This window comes from Chelonia mydas, chromosome 6, assembly GCF_015237465.2.
Source record: "Chelonia mydas isolate rCheMyd1 chromosome 6, rCheMyd1.pri.v2, whole genome shotgun sequence".
Classification (NCBI taxonomy): domain Eukaryota; kingdom Metazoa; phylum Chordata; order Testudines; family Cheloniidae; genus Chelonia; species Chelonia mydas.
Window position 1 is genome coordinate 39,114,361 of NC_051246.2, and position 18,963 is coordinate 39,133,323.

At 42.5% G+C, this 18,963-nt stretch overlaps 1 protein-coding gene across 5 annotated transcripts in view; it reads left to right on the forward strand.

Annotated features, from left to right (window-relative positions):
* The first annotated feature begins 13,820 nt into the window (after positions 1-13,820).
* The window catches only part of MICAL2 (microtubule associated monooxygenase, calponin and LIM domain containing 2), a 181,842-nt gene continuing 176,699 nt past the window's right edge, over positions 13,821-18,963 (forward strand). For 4 of the 5 annotated variants that reach the window (XM_037899826.2, XM_037899828.2, XM_037899830.2 and 1 more), the window contains exon 1: positions 16,542-16,689. The gene's annotated coding sequence lies outside the window, so the exon portion shown is untranslated. Of the gene's footprint in view, positions 14,305-16,541; positions 16,690-18,963 lie in introns of those variants that run through there. The other variant, XM_043550236.1, reaches the window with a different exon arrangement.

Consider the following 18,963-nt stretch of genomic DNA (forward strand, 5'->3'; position numbering starts at 1 on the left):
CTCGCCATCAAGTAAGCAGAACTCGCTAGGCAAGGGTCATGGGTTCCAAAACCCAGTGAATTGTGTTGAGAGGTTGGGGGATAGGTTTAATATCTGGTGGTATGGACCCCTGGTCAGGGCCCTAAATGCTAATTGCATCCTCTCCTCTCCCCACTGTAGAATATCAGAGCTAGTTTTGATTCCATTAGGAATCTAGTTACAGGCTGCTGAACTGAATTCACTTTGTGTCAATGGTGCACTAGCACTGAGGCTCCCCTACTAAAAGCTGAAATTACTGAGTGCTGTGTTAAGTGGGGGGGCTGAAGATATATTGCAGAGTGGCTCACAGGACAGCTGGCGGGGTGGGGCGGAGCGGAGCAGTTCGCGGGACAGCTGGTGGAGCGGAGTGGTTTGCGGGACGGCTGGAGTGGCTCATGGGGCCGGTTGGTGGAGTGGAGCGGCTGGCAGAGCAGAGCGATTTGTAGGACCGCTGGTGGAGCAGAGCGAAGTGGAGCCCCACAGACAGGCGGGGCAGTCAGCTTTGGACCATGTAAGGTGCCCCGTCACCCCCCTCCCCCATTTCCCCCCAGGCGGGGAGGTAAAACTCTGCAGATAAACTTTCAAAGTCTGGGGCTGCACTGGGACAGAGACTTTTGGGTTGTTGGACTTTTGGGACTTTGGGTGACTTTTGGATTGCTGGACTCAAGAACCAAAGGGAAAGGACACGGCCCAATTTGCTTGGGGTGGGTTTTTGCTCATGGGTTGTGTTATGAATCCTGTTGGTGGTGTTTCACCAACATAATGCCACATTGTTTCTCTCTGTTATTAAAAGGCTTTTGCTACACTCAGACTCTGTGCTTGCGAGGGGGGAAGTATTGCCTCTTAGAGGCCCCTGGGGGTGGTGGTATATATTTGTCCCAGGTTACTGGGTGGGGGCTCGAGTCGGTTTTGCATTGTGTTATTGGAACGGAACCCCTAAATACTGAACCTGGCCCTTGTTGCTGGCAATTCTGATGGGCAGAAGGGTTACATAAGGATTCTGTTGGTTCTAGGCAAAATCTACATATTTAAAAGTAATGAACCATAAACATTTATTTGGTTTAAAGCTATTAACTGATGTTTCCTAGCATCAAGTTTAAGTAAAGCAGAAGGCAAGACTGGGCAGGTTTCCAAAAACTGGGCTTATTGTGCAAAAATAAAATAAAATAGAATACAGTCCACATAAACATTCTCTCCATGAGCATAAAATGAAATGTACACATTGGCTTGAAGTACTTACTATCTTACATTTAAGAAATTCCAACTTTATCAGTGTCCAGTGTAAATGATAAGAGTGGCAATAGGGATCATGAAGGAAAACACTTCCTTAATTCAATTAATTAAATGAGAAAGTTTATCTGAAATCTGATTTTTTTTAAAAATCTAGGAAGTTTTGTTTGAAAAGTTTCAGACAATAAATAGTTCTCCTACACACCTGACTGAGGGAGTAAGTGTGATTTGCAGTTTATCAGGATTTAATTTAAATTACCCATAATTAAAAAGTTATGTTAAGGGGCATGACAAATGTTTGGCTATCAATGGTGAAAGTAAAGGGCTTGATACTGCTCTCTGTAACACCACCAAAAATTCAGAGTATCTATTTGAAGCCAGTGAAGTTACTCCAAATTGACCCTCTTTTACAGAAAGCAGGATCTGGCTTACAGTCTTTGGCTTCTAGGATTTGTTAAACAGTGGTGCTCAATGGGCCATGGCCAAATGCAAACCCCAGTGAGCCGTATAGTTAATACAAATCAGAGCTACTGAATAGATACAGGAAAATACCACACATGTAGAAAAAATATTTCATTTTAAAAAGGTTAAGCTCCAAATGAAGAGAAGAATAAGTTCAGGTCCTTAAATGTGTTAAGTTTTACAGTATTGTTGGTCCTAGGATATTAGAAAGGCAAAGTGGGTGAGGTAATATCTTTTATTGGGTCAACTTCTGTTGGTGAGAGAGACAAGCTCTGTGTAAGCTTGAAAGCCTGTCTCACTCTCACCAACAGAAGTTGGTCCAATAAAAGATACTATCCCACAAACCTTGTCTCTTCTTACATTTAACAGATCAGTCTTACAGCTGAATTTGAAATAACCCCGGAAAGGCATTTTAAACAAAGTAATATGGAGTGATAATGCAACAAGCTAATGTCCTAAGTTCTGGCTCAACAAGATTTCCTCTAGGAATGTAGCAATGTGGCAGTTGTTAGATGGCTTTATTTCAGCTGTTATGAAAATGAAGTTGTGCCCATTCTTTGTTTCTCCATAGATCACTGTTATTGCCATCCCAGGGAGTTCAAAGTGGTTTTGCCGCCCCTGTGCTGGGGACTATAGTTTGCAATAAAATTGTCCTTGTTGAAATCTGAGATTTCAGCTTCTGAGCATGAAAAGGCAAGAATGAAAGAGGGATGCCAACTACTCTGTTGACAAATTTACAGATGTAGGGTTCTTGTTTGTTTTTAATTAAGAGAGGCCACTTTTTTTAATGCTGGCACTGAGTCTGGAATACTCTCACAGACTGTGAGACTGACAAGCTCATTGTGGAGCTACATTCATTTGCTTAAACTACTTAAGTGACACGTTTAACTAACAAATTATAGAATCTATAGAAATATTCTACCAATATTCGGGAACCAAATTTCTTGTACTATGATCCTGTCAGCTCATATAAACTAAGAAGAGCCAAACTGTGAACTAAAGACCTCCTAAGAAACCTTGGCGTTGCAGTCAGAGGTGATGGTAATTCTGTCAAAGGCGCTAGTTCCTCTGAGTTCTAAATTAATGCCCCAGGACAGTGTTGTGGAGCCCTGTGCTGCTGGATGTGCCATCTTTAGACAGGTCCTGAACCACTTACAGTCTTTAAACTTACCAAAGTTGTCTTCATAAGAAGAGGAGTATCAACCTTGATGTGTTTTGCCCAAATTCCAAGTCTGGTCATCGCATTATGCCTACTTACTTGTATAACTTATCTTGATGTTTCAGGTGAATATAGCATTGTTCTTCACATTCGGTTCTAAATTATTGTGCACGTCTGCTATGCAGTATTAAATCTTTGCTGTGTTTCAGTTTAGAAGTAGCTTCATTTTAGTGGTGGTGATCTCTGTGTATCGTTTATATATCAATTTAAGTTTGTAAAGCACTGTGATTTAGTCCCTTTAGGAAATGAGGCATAATATAACTCAAGATCTCTTTCATATGTTTATGGAAAACTGACCATCTTGGAATGGAGCCAGTTTTAATTGGGAAAAACTGAAGCTGACTAAGCTTGAACAACCTAATTATAGCCAGAGTAAATGCCTTAGGGCCCCATTTTAAGAAACTAGGGATGAAGTGGTGAAAATAAGAGTAAGCTACTGTGGTCTGTGATCAGATAGAAAAGCAAAATCTTTAAAGCTGTTGTGGCTGGATGCAGAATAGAAGAACTCAATTGCAATGAATGCTTTAAAGAAAACAATTATACTTTTTAAAAACTTTCAAGGTTATGTATTTTAGCACAGAGTAAAAAACAGAACGCTCCAATACATCATTACACTTGCTATCTACGAGCAGAAGAAGTCCAATTTTTCTTTAAAGGTAGATCTCCTAAGGTTCAGGCGGTCACTCACACACAGGTATAGTTAGGAAGACTATATAAATTTAGGACAAAATTCCTTTTTCATATATGTAGTGTGGCTGTCTTATCACACCATGAACATCTATTACAGGAGTCATTCTGCTATGCTGCCATTGGCCACCAGTGCAGTCTGCAGGATCCCTCCATCTGAGAGAGGTCCTGATCAATCTTTTTTCTTCCTTCCACCATACAATGCAGCACTCTTCACTGTCGCCCAGATCTTGCCCCATTAAAGTCAGTGGGAGCTTTGCCATTGACTTCAATGCCCTGTGGAGGAAGGACAACTGATGTGGTTTATTGCAATGGAGAAATGTATATTTCATCGCAACATAGACTATTTAACTCTGCTTTCCCCTAAAATAGTGTTATTTATTAAAAATCTCAAATAATAATTTGATGTTTTCTACATTTTCAAATATATTTATTTCAATTTCAACACAGAACACAAAGTATACAGTGCTCACTTTATATTTATTTTTTATTAAAAGTACTTGCACTGTAAAAAAACAAAAGAAATAGTATTTTTCAATTCATCTGATACAAGTACTATAGTGCAATCTCTTTATCATGGAAATGCAACTTACAAATGTAGAATTATGCACACAAAAAACCCCTGCGTTCAAATATAAAACAATGTAAAATTTTAGAGCCTGCAAGTCCACTCAGTCCTATTTCTTGTTCAGAGAATTGCTCAGACAAACAAGTTTATTTACATTTGCAGGAGATAATGCTGCCCGCTTCTTGTTTACAATGTCACCTGAAAGTGAGAACAGGCGTTCTCATGGCGCTCTTGTAGCCAGCGTCACAGTATATTTATATGCCAGATGTGCTAAAATTCATATGTCCCTTCATGCTTCAATCACCATTCCAGTGGACATGCGTCCATGCTGATGACAGGTTCTGCTCGATAACCATCCAAAGCAGTGCGGACTGATGCATGTTCATTTTCATTATCTGAGATAGATGCCACCAGCAGAAGGTTGATTTTCTTTCTTGATGGTTCGGGTTCTGTAGTTTCCGCATCGGAGTGTTGCTCTTTTAAGACTTCTGAAAGCAGTCTCCACACCTCATGCCTCTCAGATTTTGGAAGGCACTTCAGATTCTTAAACCTTGGGTTGAGTGCGGTAGCTATCTCTAGAAATCTCACATTGGTACCTTCTTTGCGTTTTGTGAAATCTACAGTGAAAGTGTTCTTAAAAGGAACAACATGTGCTGGGTCATCATCTGAGACTGCTATAACATGAAATATATGGCAGAATGTGGATAAAACAGAGCAGAGGACATACAATTCTCCCCCAAGGAGTTCAGTCACAAATTTAATTAACACATTTTTTTTAACGAGCGTCATCAGCATGGAAGCATGTTTTCTGGAATGGTGTCCAAAGCATGGAAGGGGCATACAAATGTTTAGCATATATGGCACATAAATATCTTGCAATGCTGGCTACAAAAGTACCATGCAAATGCCTGTTCTCGCTTTCTGGTGACATTGTAAATAAGAAGAGGGCAGCATTAGCTCCTGTAAATGTGAACAAACTTGTTTGTCTTAGGCAGTGGTGGGCAACCTGCAGCCCACATGCCACACATGGTCCATCAGGGTAATCCGCTGGTGGGCCACAAGACCATTTATTTATATTTGCATAGCTGCCCACAGTTCCCAGTGTCTGCGGTTCACCGTTCCCAGCCAATGGAGCTGTGGGAAGTGAGGGCCAAGCCCGTTCCATGTCCCACAGCTCCCATTGGCCAGGAAAGGCGAACCACGGCCACTGGGAGCTGTGGAGGGCTGTGCACATGTAAATAAACGGTCTGGCAGCCCACGGGCTGCAGGTTGCCCACCACTGGTCTTAGGGATTGGCTGAACAAGTAGTAGGACTGAATGGCCATGTTTAAGAAGGATGAATTCAAACTGCAACAGGTACAGAGAAGGGCTACTAGGATGATCCAAGGAATGGAAAACTTGTCTTATGAAAGGAGACTCAAGGAGCTTGGCTTGTTTAGCCTAACTAAAAGAAGGTTGAGGGGAGATATGATTGCTCTCTATAAATATATCAGAGGGATAAATACCAGAGAGGGAGAGGACCAATGTGGACACAAGAACAAATGGTTATAAACTGGCCACCAGGAAATTTAGACTAGAAATTAGACAAAGGTTTCTAACCATCAGAGGAGTGAAGTTTTGGACTAGCCTTCAAAGGGAAGCAGTGGGGGCAAAAGACCTATGTGGCTTTAAGATTAGACTCGATAAGTTTATGGAGGAGATGGTATGATGGGATAACATGATTTTGGTAATTAAATATTCATGGTAAATAGGCCCAATGGCCTGTGATGGGATATTAGATAGGGTGGGAGCTCACGAAAGCTTATGCTCAAATAAATTGGTTAGTCTCTAAGGTGCCACAAGTACGCCTGTTCTTTTTGTGAATACAGACTAACACGGCTGCTACTCTGAAACCAGTGGGATCTGAGTTACCCAGGAAAGAATTTTCCGTAGTATCTGGCTAATGAATCTTGCTCATATGCTCAGGGTTTAGCTGATCGCCATATTTGGGGTCGGGAAGGAATTTTCCTCCAGGGCAGATTGGAAGAGGCCCTGGAAGTTTTTCGCCTTCGTCTGTAGCATGGGGCACGGGTCACTTGCTGGAGGATTCTCTGCTCCTTGAAGTCTTTAAATCACGATTTGAGGGCTTCAGTAGCACAGACATAGATGAGAGGTTTTTTTGCAGGAGTGGTGGGTGAAATTCTGTGGCCTGCGCTGTGCAGGAGGTCAGACTAGATGATCATAATGGTCCCTTCTGACCTTAATATCTATGAATCTATGACTTGTAGGCTCTGAAGTTTTACATTGTTTTGTTTTTGAGTGCAGATACGTAACAAAAAAGAATCTACATTTGTAAATTGCATTTTTATGACAGAGATTGCACTACAGAACTTGTATGAAGTGAATTGAAAAATACTATATCTTTATCATTTTTACAGTGCAAATATTTGTAATAAAAATATACACCTTGATTTCAATTACAACACAGAAATATATATATGAAAATGTAGAAAAACATTAAAAATATTTAATAAATTTCAATTTGTATTCTATTTAACAGTGCGGTTAAACCTGTGATTAATCGTGATTAATTTTTTTAATTGCAGTTAATTTTTTTGAGTTAATCGCGTGGGTTAACTGATTAATTGACAGCCCTAAAAAAAATATTTAAAAAACTCACAACCATCCATTGGTCAGAATTAGAATTGTTGTGTTGCAATTACATATGCATGTTCTTTATACTTAATAAGAATAATTGTTTATTATGATTACAATGTAATATTTGTGAAGCACTTATGCATTTCCTTGTTTTCAAGTGCCTGGGTTTTGTAAATGATATGAAAGGTGAGTACATTGTTGTTGCTTGGCTACCTTAAATGATTTTTGAAACAACGTGTGTATTACTGAAAGTGTGTATTTATTTATTTAGTGTTGTCAAGGTAGACAGTGCTGTGTAATAGGCGACATTATTACTAATACCCGAGTATTTTGCTGAATGTTTTTATATTATCTTCCTAGAGATAGATTAGCAACATTTGTGTTTAATGCAACTCTTAATAAATGGCCTGAAGATGCTTACTGGCCATTTCTGAGCATGAGAAGCAAGGCCATCCCTTCCCTTGTACAGTAAAGTTCAGTTTGTACAATACTTTCTATTATTCTTTCGTAACATTTAGAATTACTTATATGCAGACTGTGAACTAGAAAAAAGAGATTTACCATTAACTTGTAACATTGACATGTTTATACATTCAATCTCTCATTAACACAGAAATATATTACAAGGAACACAGGATATTTAAAAGTGTTTAAGTTTAAAGATTCAGCATGGGACAGGAGGGAGGATAAAGAGAGAATTTGTGTATGAAGTTAGAACTACTGAAATAAGAATTTTTGAGGTTTCATCTTAGAACTAGGCAACCATGTCTGAGAACTGGAAACTCAGTTGTGTAGCGAGAAATAGATAGGAACTTTCCTAGAGTGTCACTGGAAATTCTCTCTAAACTCAGCAGGCTTATCACAATATTCTCCAGCTATCTCGAATTGTGTTATTCTGTCTGGTAACACCAATAACTATAAAGAGACTCCACAGAGACGTTCTTCAACATAAGACATAAATAATCCGTAGCTAAATAAAGGCTCAGCTCAGATTTGATACACTAACATCAAAGCTACTGTAAACTGATACTTGTCTTTGACAGCAGGTTTCAAACAAAGTTACGTTATCTAATAACAATACAAAGAGAATACTTAATGTAAATTAAATGAAGATTCCATATATTTACAGTTTACAATCATATTCTCGTAACTACATTCAAAAGTGTGTATATGCTGCATACATAAGATTTTTCATACTCAATTTTTATTTTTCTAAACACCTTTGAACTACTGTTTTATTTCTTGTGTTGACATAATGTGAAATGTGGTTGGTTATTTTATAATGCAATATAATTGAACTGGTTCATATTTACTGAGTTGTACAGTTGACTTTGTCTAGGATTACTGACTAAAGTGCAATCTGATTTACCAGCTGTACTGATTCTGGATTCCTCTGATTTGAAAAATTATGAGTGGAATTGGGCTTAAGTTTCTTTACCAGTTTATTTAACTGGAGTTTTCTTTTTGCAGTGCAAAGTCTTATTCTGAAGTTAACTAAGATTGTATTAACAGTTGTGGGAAACCCAGGACAAAAAAGGGGAGGGGGTTAGTAATCAGTCCCAGAAGGTTAAAAGGCCCCTCCCTATCCACTGAGGAGAGGTAACCACAGGTTAATAAGGTTCAGTTGAAAAGGGGTTGCTAGAGAACCAATTAGGTTCAGCTGACTCCAACTGCTTGAGACCTTTTTAAACCCTCCCCTGTTGGGGGGTGGCAGGGGGGTGAGGAAGTAGGGAAATTGTTAGTAGGCTGGGTGCAGCAAGACACTGAACCTTTTCAGGAAGGGAGGCTGCATTCCCTCCCCAGAAGGGAAAGGAAAACAGGCACAAGGGACTGACTGAAGAAAGGTATATCCTGACTGTGTGCCACCTAGAAGGACTTTCTTGCCCAAACCTGTGTCTCCAAGGTTAAAAAGAACTGAGCCTGCTGAGGCAAACAAGGTACTTTGCCACATAGTATTCATTGTGACTAGTACAAACAGAACTTTTTTTTTCTCATTAACATCCAGGGTTTGACTATCAGTAGAAAGTAATATTGCTTTTATTTCATATTTTTAAGACTGTAGTTTTTAGAGGAGGAGTAAGAACATCAATACAGGAATTAAACCTACCAGCACAGCAGAGATTGTTTGTTTGGTTTACAGTAAGTCATTTGTTGGTGGATATTAATGTAACACTGCTGCAAGGAGTGGACCAAAAGCCCATTGAAGTAAATGCAAAGACACTAAGCAGTAAATTCAGAAGCCAGTGGGACTATACCATTTACTTAATAGGGACCTGGGCCTTGATATTATCCCTACATATTTACTTCTCAAAGTGGAGGTTGCTGCAAATCACAGCAGAACAAAAAGGTTCACAAATCTAAATGACAGAAATGGAAAATAAAATCTCAGTGGAAGAAAATCCCAAAGGCACTGATGCTTCATCGGTAATAAACAGTGGTAAACTAGAGGATCTTAATGTATTAATTACCATCTCACTAAGGAAAACATGTAGCTACAAACAGTTGGAAGGCTAAAACTTTGAACAACAGCATGAAAAGATGTAAACTAAGAATAGTAGATTTAACGGAGGAAGAATTACAGCTGTTTACTTAAATTCTTTAATCTGAACGTATATTAGCATCTCACTGACAAGATGTCAAATACCCTTTTATTTTCAAATATACCTAAGCAGATGTTCAGAGGTCAGTACCTGTGAAATACACAGCAATTGTGACTCTCAAGGAAGAGGATCCTAGCTATTGCTTTCCAGAACCAAACACTTTTTCTTGACTAAAAACAAGAGAATTGCTCTTGTCCCAACTATTGCGGATTGTGCCTAAATGCAGGTGAAATATCACTCTAAAATCAAGTTTAAAAAAAAATTTTTTTTTTTTAGAATAAATGCAGAGGTGATAAGTGTATACACTGCTAAAATGAGAGTCCTCTCCAAGGCTGTTAAATATATTTCCCATAACTTTGATGAGAGAAATTTTTGGATTCACAAACTGCAGACTTTGAGGAGGCCATACTGGATGGATAGTCGCTAGATGACATTGAAAGGAACTCTAGTTTACAGAAATAGCATAGGGACTTAGGGAATTAGTCAGTTAAATCAATACTGAATGATATAACTAGGAATCGTTGTGGGCCCGAAATTGGCATATCTTTGTAACAGAAATATCATTATAATCCTTTCAAAACAAACAAACAAAAAACCACATATCAGGAAGTCTTAACCAACTAATGGATATGATCCAAATAGTAAAATGTCCTAGATTTTTATATGTGGCATCGCTTCTCCCAGTCAAACTCCCTGATACATTTTTCAAAAGGTTGAAAAATATTAATATGCTTCAAGGAAAAAACAACTCTGGTTAGACTGGGAGCCAGTGATTGGAACTGAAGAAAGTGGGAAACTGGCATTCCAGACCAGGAGATATGCCACTAGGCATGTGCACTGAACTATGTAGCATAGACTACTGGGATAGCTTAGCTGAGGGTGCCCTTTTGAAAAGGATGGAAGCAGCATTCTGGCAAATGGGACAACAGAGGATAGTGGCAAACACTAATCACTACTATTTGCAGCAGAAGCGATAAACATATGGGAAAAAGTGAAAGAAAGACAGTATAGCAAAGGGCAAAAAACTTGACAATGGTTAGGTTGCTAATGTGCAGAGACCACTGCCAACCATGCTGACCAATATTGTTTCACTGTTTACTTGTGCTCCTCTGTCTGTGTATATGTGTCTGTTGTCTCTTGTTTTATACCAGGGGTAGACAACCTATGGCACGTGTGCCAAAGGCGGCACGTGATCTGATTTTCAGTGGCACTCACACTGCCCGGGTCCTGGTCACCAGTCCAGGGGGCTCTGCATTTTAATTTAATTTTTAAATGAAGCTTCTCAAACCTTATTTACTTTACATACAACAATAGTTTAGTTATATATTATGGACTTATAGAAAGAGACCTTCTAAAAATGTTAAAATGTATTACTAGCAAGTGAAACCTTAAATTAGAGTGAATAAATGAAGACTCGGCACACCACTTCTGAAAGGTTGCCGACCCCTGTTTTATACTTAGATTGTAAGCTGCATGAGGCAGGGACCTTCTTTTTGTTCTTTGTTTGTATAGTACCTAGCACAGTGGGATCCTGGCCTGTAACAAGTGTCCCTTGGCAGTGCAGTAATACACATTACTAATACTAATAATAAATAATAAAGGACATTTCCTCAAATTTCTGCAATGAATGAACAAGAAAACCTCTGGGGCAAAGGTGTGCTAGACAGTTAGTTTAAAAATAAAATGAAGGACGAGAATATTCGCTATTTACCAAGGACCCACAAGCGTACTATGCTCTTCTTTGACATACATGCACGAATGTGCCAGTGCATTTAGAGAGTCAAATAAAAATATTGCTTAGAATGTGTCTCACCAATATACTGAGTAGATTAGCTGACACATACTGTGCAGTGTGTTTTGGGAAAGACGGCTTCCTGCATGTGTGATGGGAATATCCAGATATTCTAGGCTTCTGAAAACGGTATATTCCCACATCCAGAAATTAACTCCCTACCAGAGATATTTTTATTATACTGGATCTAAACTGCAAAATTCCTTTAGATAAACCACTCCAGTGATTTAAGAGTCTGTGTGATCTTAGCAAGTATAGCTATATGGCTGAAAAAGAAAACTGTCTTTTGGAGACAAAGTGGATAAAAAGGACATGGCAAATTATGCAATTGACAAATTATTTGTTTATACTACAACATGGCAACCACACATTACTTCAGCAACAGACTAGAACCTAACATTGGGCAAATACCTACGGTACTTAATACATGGCCACCATTAGTATAATATAGAGCACCCCATAGTCTTGAATGTATTTAGCCTCACAACACCTCTGAGTAGAAAGTGCTACTATCCTCATTTTACTAATGAGGACACGGGGTAAGTGACTTACCCAAAGTGGTGAAGCAGGAAATTGAACGCTGTCTTCCAAGTCCCAGGCTCGTGCTCTTGCCACTGGACCATACTTCCTCTCTATATAAAAGTTTTGCTAACTTTGAAAAGACCTAAAATCTGTCTAACAAGAATACTAAGGCCAAGCATGGAGGTAATATTACATTTATATGAATTTTAAAGATCTGTTTACATAAGTTAGGAGAAGAAGGCACATATTGCATGATCCCATGAGAGGATGAGCATCCTGCAGCAATGAGTTAGTGTGTCTTTACTAGATGATGAGGCTGCAATATTTTTCATTCTGTAGTTCTATTCTTATGTTTTGTGGTGTGCCTCTTCTCCTTCAAGAGGAGAGAAACAGGGTGGGGTGGGATGAGAAGAATCTACAAAGCAGCTGCACTGTTGAAAATAATGGCAGAAATCCTGGTTCCTGTGCCAATCCCAGGTACCATGTTCTTGGTGGAAGGGGGTTCCACCACAGTCAGGAGGAATAATCTTTCCCCTCTCTGGCTGCTGCATCTCCAACCCCTTACATAAGGACATGGTGGGGTGGCTAGTAGATCTGTATATAATGCTGAATTCTGCTTTAGTTTTTGTTCAGTCTTCATCAAGATGAATTCACCTTCTTGACCCATAGTAATTAGTATTACTGTATGTCTTTGGAGAGACATAGGTTGGCCTTTGAACTGTGTGTCTCTTGATTCTGGCTAAAAAAGTGCATAATATACAAATTAAAAAACAGTTCAGGTTGCTAAGTGAGAACGGTGTACTCACTTTTCAAGCTACTTACAAAACCCAAGTGTTTTAACCACAAGGAAATGAATAGTTAAGTGCATCACAAATATTACACTACAGTCATAATAAGCAATTATTCTTATCACACATAAAGTATATTTCTTTGCAATGCAAACCTAACTCTGACCAATCGATTGTTGTGAGTTTGTTAAATATATATTTTTTATTACCTGGATTCTGTAAATAATGGTGTTTTAGGAGGAAGCAGAGTTAAAGTGGCTGTGTAGCACTGAAATACGCATTTCTCCAGAGTAGTATACCTCTCACAGGGCTTCAGCCTATGCTTATTGAGGTCAATGGCACTGACTTAAATGGTGCAGGGTAAAGGTGACCCTGATGAGTGCATAGTACAGTGAAAGAAAGAGAGACTGTTTAGGATAACTGTCAAGTGGAAGGATTTTGCAGTCTGCATTGGAGCCCACTGGTAGCCTTCCCCACAATGCTGCTGAAGAAGGAAGATCCAGTCACTAGTGGTCTTCCCCAGTTAGGCATTTGTTTCAACACAGCCTTGTAGCACATACCAGTGCACAAATATTTTGTTTTCTATCTGTCTTGAGGTTTTTATATTGCCGCCCATCACCATGGTATTTGGCGCCTTCCATCTAAATTAAGTAGCAGTAGCAAAGTCCCCAGTGAATTTCATGGACTCTCTAGCACGTGTGCTTTTTCAGGGTCAACACTCTATTTTGGGTAGGGTTTCTGAATTTTATTATTATTTTCAAAGATTTTTTTAATTTCCTCTTAGTTTAGGGGGTTGGCAAGGCTTTAGGGATAAAAGGGGGCATTAGTGTTCAGTGTCACTAGTGGAAAGCCTTTTTCAAAGAGGTAGGTTTTGTGTGTTTCCTGAATTGTCATACTCTTTCTAATTACTTTAATAACATTAAAGTTGTCTTTGAAGCAGCTTTGCTTTCATCTCTCTCTCAACCACTGGACTGGTCTGCCGTGCTAGGTAGACTATGCTCCAAATCATACTGAGGCCAGCCCCTTTTCCTCCATTTACTGGTATTCCAGAAATGTTTTTCTTTTTGTTCTTCCTTCATGATAATATAAAAGCATCTTCTATTTCACTCCTTAAACCTGCTGATGCAGACACACTTTTCAGGTAAAAACAACATGCACTGTTACAGCTTTGTTATATAGTATTTATAACTTTCAAAAGTAAGTAGGTTTCATCTTCAAAAGCTAAATACAGGAAAGCATCATAGCTCAAAAGTGTGAATAAATTGAACAACCGTCTTGTCAAGCTTGAACGAAATAAAAAAACTGCAAATGTTAGGCCTCAAACTTCCATATACTTCAAAATGTAAGCCTTGCAAAAATAAAGCTTAACCTTGTGGCTTGTGGTCAGGCCACGCTGCTACCAGACAGCAATATCTGCTGACTCCTGTGTACTTATCAACCCCAAATTACCCACAATCAAGATCTAATTGGCTTCAGAAAATAAATAGGCCTCAATTATACGAACAACTAACAATTGGACATAAAAATTAAATACGCATCGATTATACAATTAGGGCAACCACATAAACAATGTGGCCCACCCTGATTGGTTGGTCTGTTCAAAAACACGGCCGTCAGACCAGATAAAAAGGACAAAGGCACAGGACTGTGTGTGTGTGTTTTCGGTCATACCTGACCCACAAGCCCTGAACCAAAGGGATGTGCACTTCTCGACTGTCTGTACCTGGCCCGTGCGGAAAGCGGCCAAGTGAAGAGTAACGTATTTTTCGGACGAATGCAGGGTAAGTAAGTCTGGTCGCTCGAGCCGAATTGATCATAGTCGTATCAATACTGTAGTACAAAGTCGATAGTAGATAGCTGATGCATAATAGCTTTGCATGTATTTGTGCTTTCTTTTAAGTAGTCCAAGCGGATGCATGTGGTGCTGTCATTCATCAGCTTTATGTTGCCTTTGAAATAGTTTGTCACCAGGAATATAAAGCTGGTGAATAAGAGCCTTACTTATGCTGGTCCTGGCAAGTCATAATAAAAGCCCCAAAGACAAGCATATGTAGAGTAATTCTTATTCAGTGCTGGTCTTTGGTTTTCCTTTTTTCTGTTTTGTTTATACTGTTCAAAAATCATTAAAAGCCTTTCTTGAGGAATAATTAGTAGTTCTTACTTATTTTATATGGACACCACTTAACCTCATTACATCTGTGTTGGGAAGTAGTGAACACCCCGGGGTGTATATTATATTACTTAGCTGTGCACATTCATAGTCACAAATTAGGCCCCGTCTACATTAGTTAACTCATGTTATACAGACTGGTTTTAAATTTGGTTCAGAGTAGGCCAGTATGGGATCAAATAACCTTGAACTTGAGAAACTGGAGTTCCATTCCTAACCTCTACCACAGATTTCTTGTGTGACTCTGGATAAGTCACTTAGGCACAGGTCCTCAAAATTACCTATTGATTACCTATTGACACATTGATTTCAATGGGAGTTAAGGGCCTAAATATCTTTAAGGACCTGGGCCTTAGTGCTTCAGCTCCCTGTCTGTAAAATCAGGATAACAGTACTTTCCTACCCGAGAGGGGTGTTGTGAGGATAAAAAATTAAAGATTGTGAGGCACACAGATACTACAATCACAGGGGTCATACAGGCACTATAGGTAGATTAGAAAGCATCAGAGCATGCATGTGCTCCAATTCTGGCTTCCTATTCCAGGCCCTTCACACTGCTCTCCTTGCACAAAGGGGGTCAGAAACCAGCTGGATCTTGGTGTAAAGGTGACTCTCGGGGGCTGCAGTGCCATTTCTGTGTACAGATATGACACAGGATAGGCACATTCAAGGGAGAAAATGCATCCTGTGTGAAGTATAAGTCTTAAGCCAGACCCTTTCCAATGCCCTTTCAGGCTTTACCAGCAGCAGTCTTTAGCGGGTGGGTAATGAACACCCAAAGCTCCCATTCACTTCAAATGAAGCTGCTTAGCACCTCTGAAAAGAACAAGGCCCAAGTCTCTTTCCTCCCTGTTTCTGTCTCCATTCTTTACCCTTTTTGCTGCCTAGGGCCAAAACCCTATTTATAATGCTGCCCTCCTTCCCCTCACAATCTCTTCACTTCCTCTCCTCCCTTTCCAAAGCCACCGCCTCTTTCCCCCCACTCTCTCCTCATTCCTCACTCCTCCCTCCGCTCTCCAATCTGGCCAAACTTCCAAAGTCTCTCTTCTCTATCCCCAAATCCCCCACATCCTATTGACCTTCCTCCTCCTCTTGCACCCATTCCTCTCCCAAGTTTCCAGACTCTCTCCTCCCCAAGCAGCTCATTCCTCCCCAAGCCTCTTCTCCTCGCATTGCAAATGCCCACTTTCTCCTCTATCTTCCCTAGTCTCCCTGGCTGCCCTCCCTGAACACTCCTCTCCCAGACTCTTCTCCTCAAATGCCCGTTTTCCAAATCCCCCCTTTAAAATCCTTTCGACCTTGCATCTGCCCAAAGACTCTGCCCTCCTTCCCTCCCCACCCCTCAGTGGCTGCATCCTCCCAACTCCGCCCTCGGCCTCTACGCCCCTCGTCCTACCCCATCTACCGCCAACCACCTTCTCGCGTCCTTCCCTGAGTCTGATTCCTCTTTACCCCACGGCTCGGCCTCCCTCCAGCCCCAGCCCTCGTTCCCCGCCCAACCCCTCAGCCTGCCCCACAGGCTCTGCCTGGCCCCACAACCCCAACCCCTCGGCCTGGCCCCTCCCAGGCCGCCTCAGCGCCGTGCTGGGGGGACCCGACCAGCCCTCGTCCCCCGAGGAGAGGCCGGCCCGCTCCGCACACCCTACGCTACCGCTACCCGCGCGTCCCCCTCCCCCCGGCGGCTTCCTGCCTCAGGGCTCCGGGGCAGACGCGCTGCCCAGGCCGGGCTTCCCACGTGCAAGGCGCGGTGACAGCGGGCCGGGCCGGGGCGGGAGCCTTCTGCCCCCTGCCGCCCGCTGATTGGCCCGGGGCTCGGCCGGGGCCACGCCCAGCTCTACTGCTCTCCGCCCGGGCCGGCTGCCGGGGCAGAGTCGCTGGGCTGCGCCCCAGCTGGTGCCCGCGTCCCATGGGGAGAGGAGCGCGCGCGTCCCACCTTCCTGCCCCGCGGTGAGCCCGGCTGGTCCCCCCACGCCCAACATGCTGAGCCGGGTGCCCGGTAAGTCGCGGCCGGGGCGGCCGCTGGTCCCCGCTCCCCGCCGGGAGGACGGGGACGGTTTGGGGCTTGTGTAATAGGATTGTGTCCAACGTGCCTCCGTGCCTGTGTTGCGGCTTCCCGGGCTCCTGGCTGCCCGGCTGGGGTTGCCGGCTGGGGTTGCGCAGGTGCTGTCAGCTGAGGGGCGGGAGCACTGGTGAATAATTCACCTGGCCGCGGCTGTCCCGCAGCCCGGGTCCCCCCCGACCCCTGTTCAGCTCGGCCTCCCTTACCCGCCCTTTGGGCCGTCTCCCCGCTCCTCGCCGGGGCTGTAGTGCTACCGCTTCATGGGCTGGGATGGCTTTGAAAAGAAACAGGACGTGATATAACCACAAGTGAGATGCCAGCGCGTGAAAAGAGACTGTGTGTGTGTGCGCGCGCGCGCGCGGGGTGCTCAGCTGTGCTGGGTCTAACTTAACTGTTGTACCAAACGGGCTCGCGTCAGGAGTTCAGACGCTTTTGAAACTAGCGATTTCAGGTGTCTCTGGCGCAGGTGGATTGATAGGGACTTTCACTGCCCACCCGTGACTAGCAGCCGCTTCAAACCTGACGTTTTAAATAGGAAGAGGAGTCTGACAGGTTGTGCCAGTTTTTCTTTTGGCTCGGCTTGACTCGGGGCTTTGCACCAGCCTTTGATTTGGTCAATGGCAGCCGAGGAAACAGGCAAGCCAGCTGTTTTGGCTGTTTGAGGGGGTGGGACTTGTGTTGTTTTGGCGGTGGGGAGAGGGTCTAGTTCTCTTTTTATAAGTACCATCCCTGTTCCCTCTAACAGAAACCATTTCCTGAAGCTGAAAGTAGCACATGTTAACTCAGGCGTGGGCAAACTTTTTGTCCCGAGGTCCACATTGGGGTTGCAAAACGGTATGGAGGGCCGGGTAGGGAAGGCTGTGCCTCCCCAAACAGCCTGTCCCCTGTCCCCTGACTGCCTCCCGCAGAACCCCTGACCTATCCAACCACCCCCCAGGACACCCACACCTATCTAACCCTCCGGTCCCCTGACTGCCCCCAGGACCCCATCCTCTATCCAATCCCCCTGCTCCCTTACCCCCTGTCCAACCCCCCCACCCCGTCTCCTGACTGCCAGGACCTCCTGCCCCTTATCCAACCGCCCCCGCCCCCTTACCATGCTGCTCAGAGTGGCAGGACAGGTTTATTTGAAAGCCTGGGAGGTGAGTGGGCGCAAGCTGCGCTCCCTGTGCAGCGGCGTGGCTGTGGGGGAGGGGGGACAGCCGGGGAGGGGCCGGGGGCGAGCCTCCCGGTCCGGAGCTCAGGGGTCGGGCAGGATGGTCCCATAGTTTGCCCACCCCTGTGTTAATTGCTCACACTTCCTCCCTGAAGTGAGACAGCTAATTGTAAAGAGAGATTACTAATAGAACCGGGGCAGAAGTGAGGTGCACCATATGTGCAATAGATAAGAGCTGGATGAGGTGGGAAGGGGACGTCTGAGGTTGTTCACAGACAGACATGAACATGTTCTTTCTGGTAATGGGTGAAGGTGAACTGTCTGAACACTTTTTGGCTACAGAGATGAAAAAACTCTACTGAGGCCAGACTGGGGAAGACTGGGCGTAAGCCTTGCTATGGCCTTAGAATGATGACAGTGAGTGTGTGATATGAAGTAAAGGAGTACTTGTGGCACCTTAGAGACTAACCAATTTATTTTGTGTATACCATAATATGTAATTAGTGCTTAGCATTCATATAGCACTTGAGAAGTCCTCTACAAACATTAACTAATCAATCCTCACACCACCCCTGTGAACAGCATTTCTTATCATACTAACTGTTGTGATTTGCTCATCATAAAACTTTTTAACAACACACACATCTCTCCAGTTTCATCTGCATTTGTATGTAATACTATATGGAATGGCATAGCTATTGAGAGAGATTATGGATATGCTGCAATGGTCAATAGATCAGCCAATAAGTGTGTATAGACTCAAAATTGCTAACTACTCACTGCCTGGGGTCTGACTTCATCCACACTGTCCATACTGGATTACAATTGTTACATCTGTTAAGAATGTAAGCCTCTCTTGGAATAGGATGTGTATTGAATGGGTGAATGTTTTATCAACTTGTATGTTTTTAATTATATTATCTCACTGAATGCTAATATTGCTTTCCTGTTTGAATTTTGCAGACTAAAGAGTATATAATTATTGGAAACGGTTTTAATGCACACAAACACGTATGGTATGTGTTGTCCCCCGATGTACATCTGTCACTTAAATA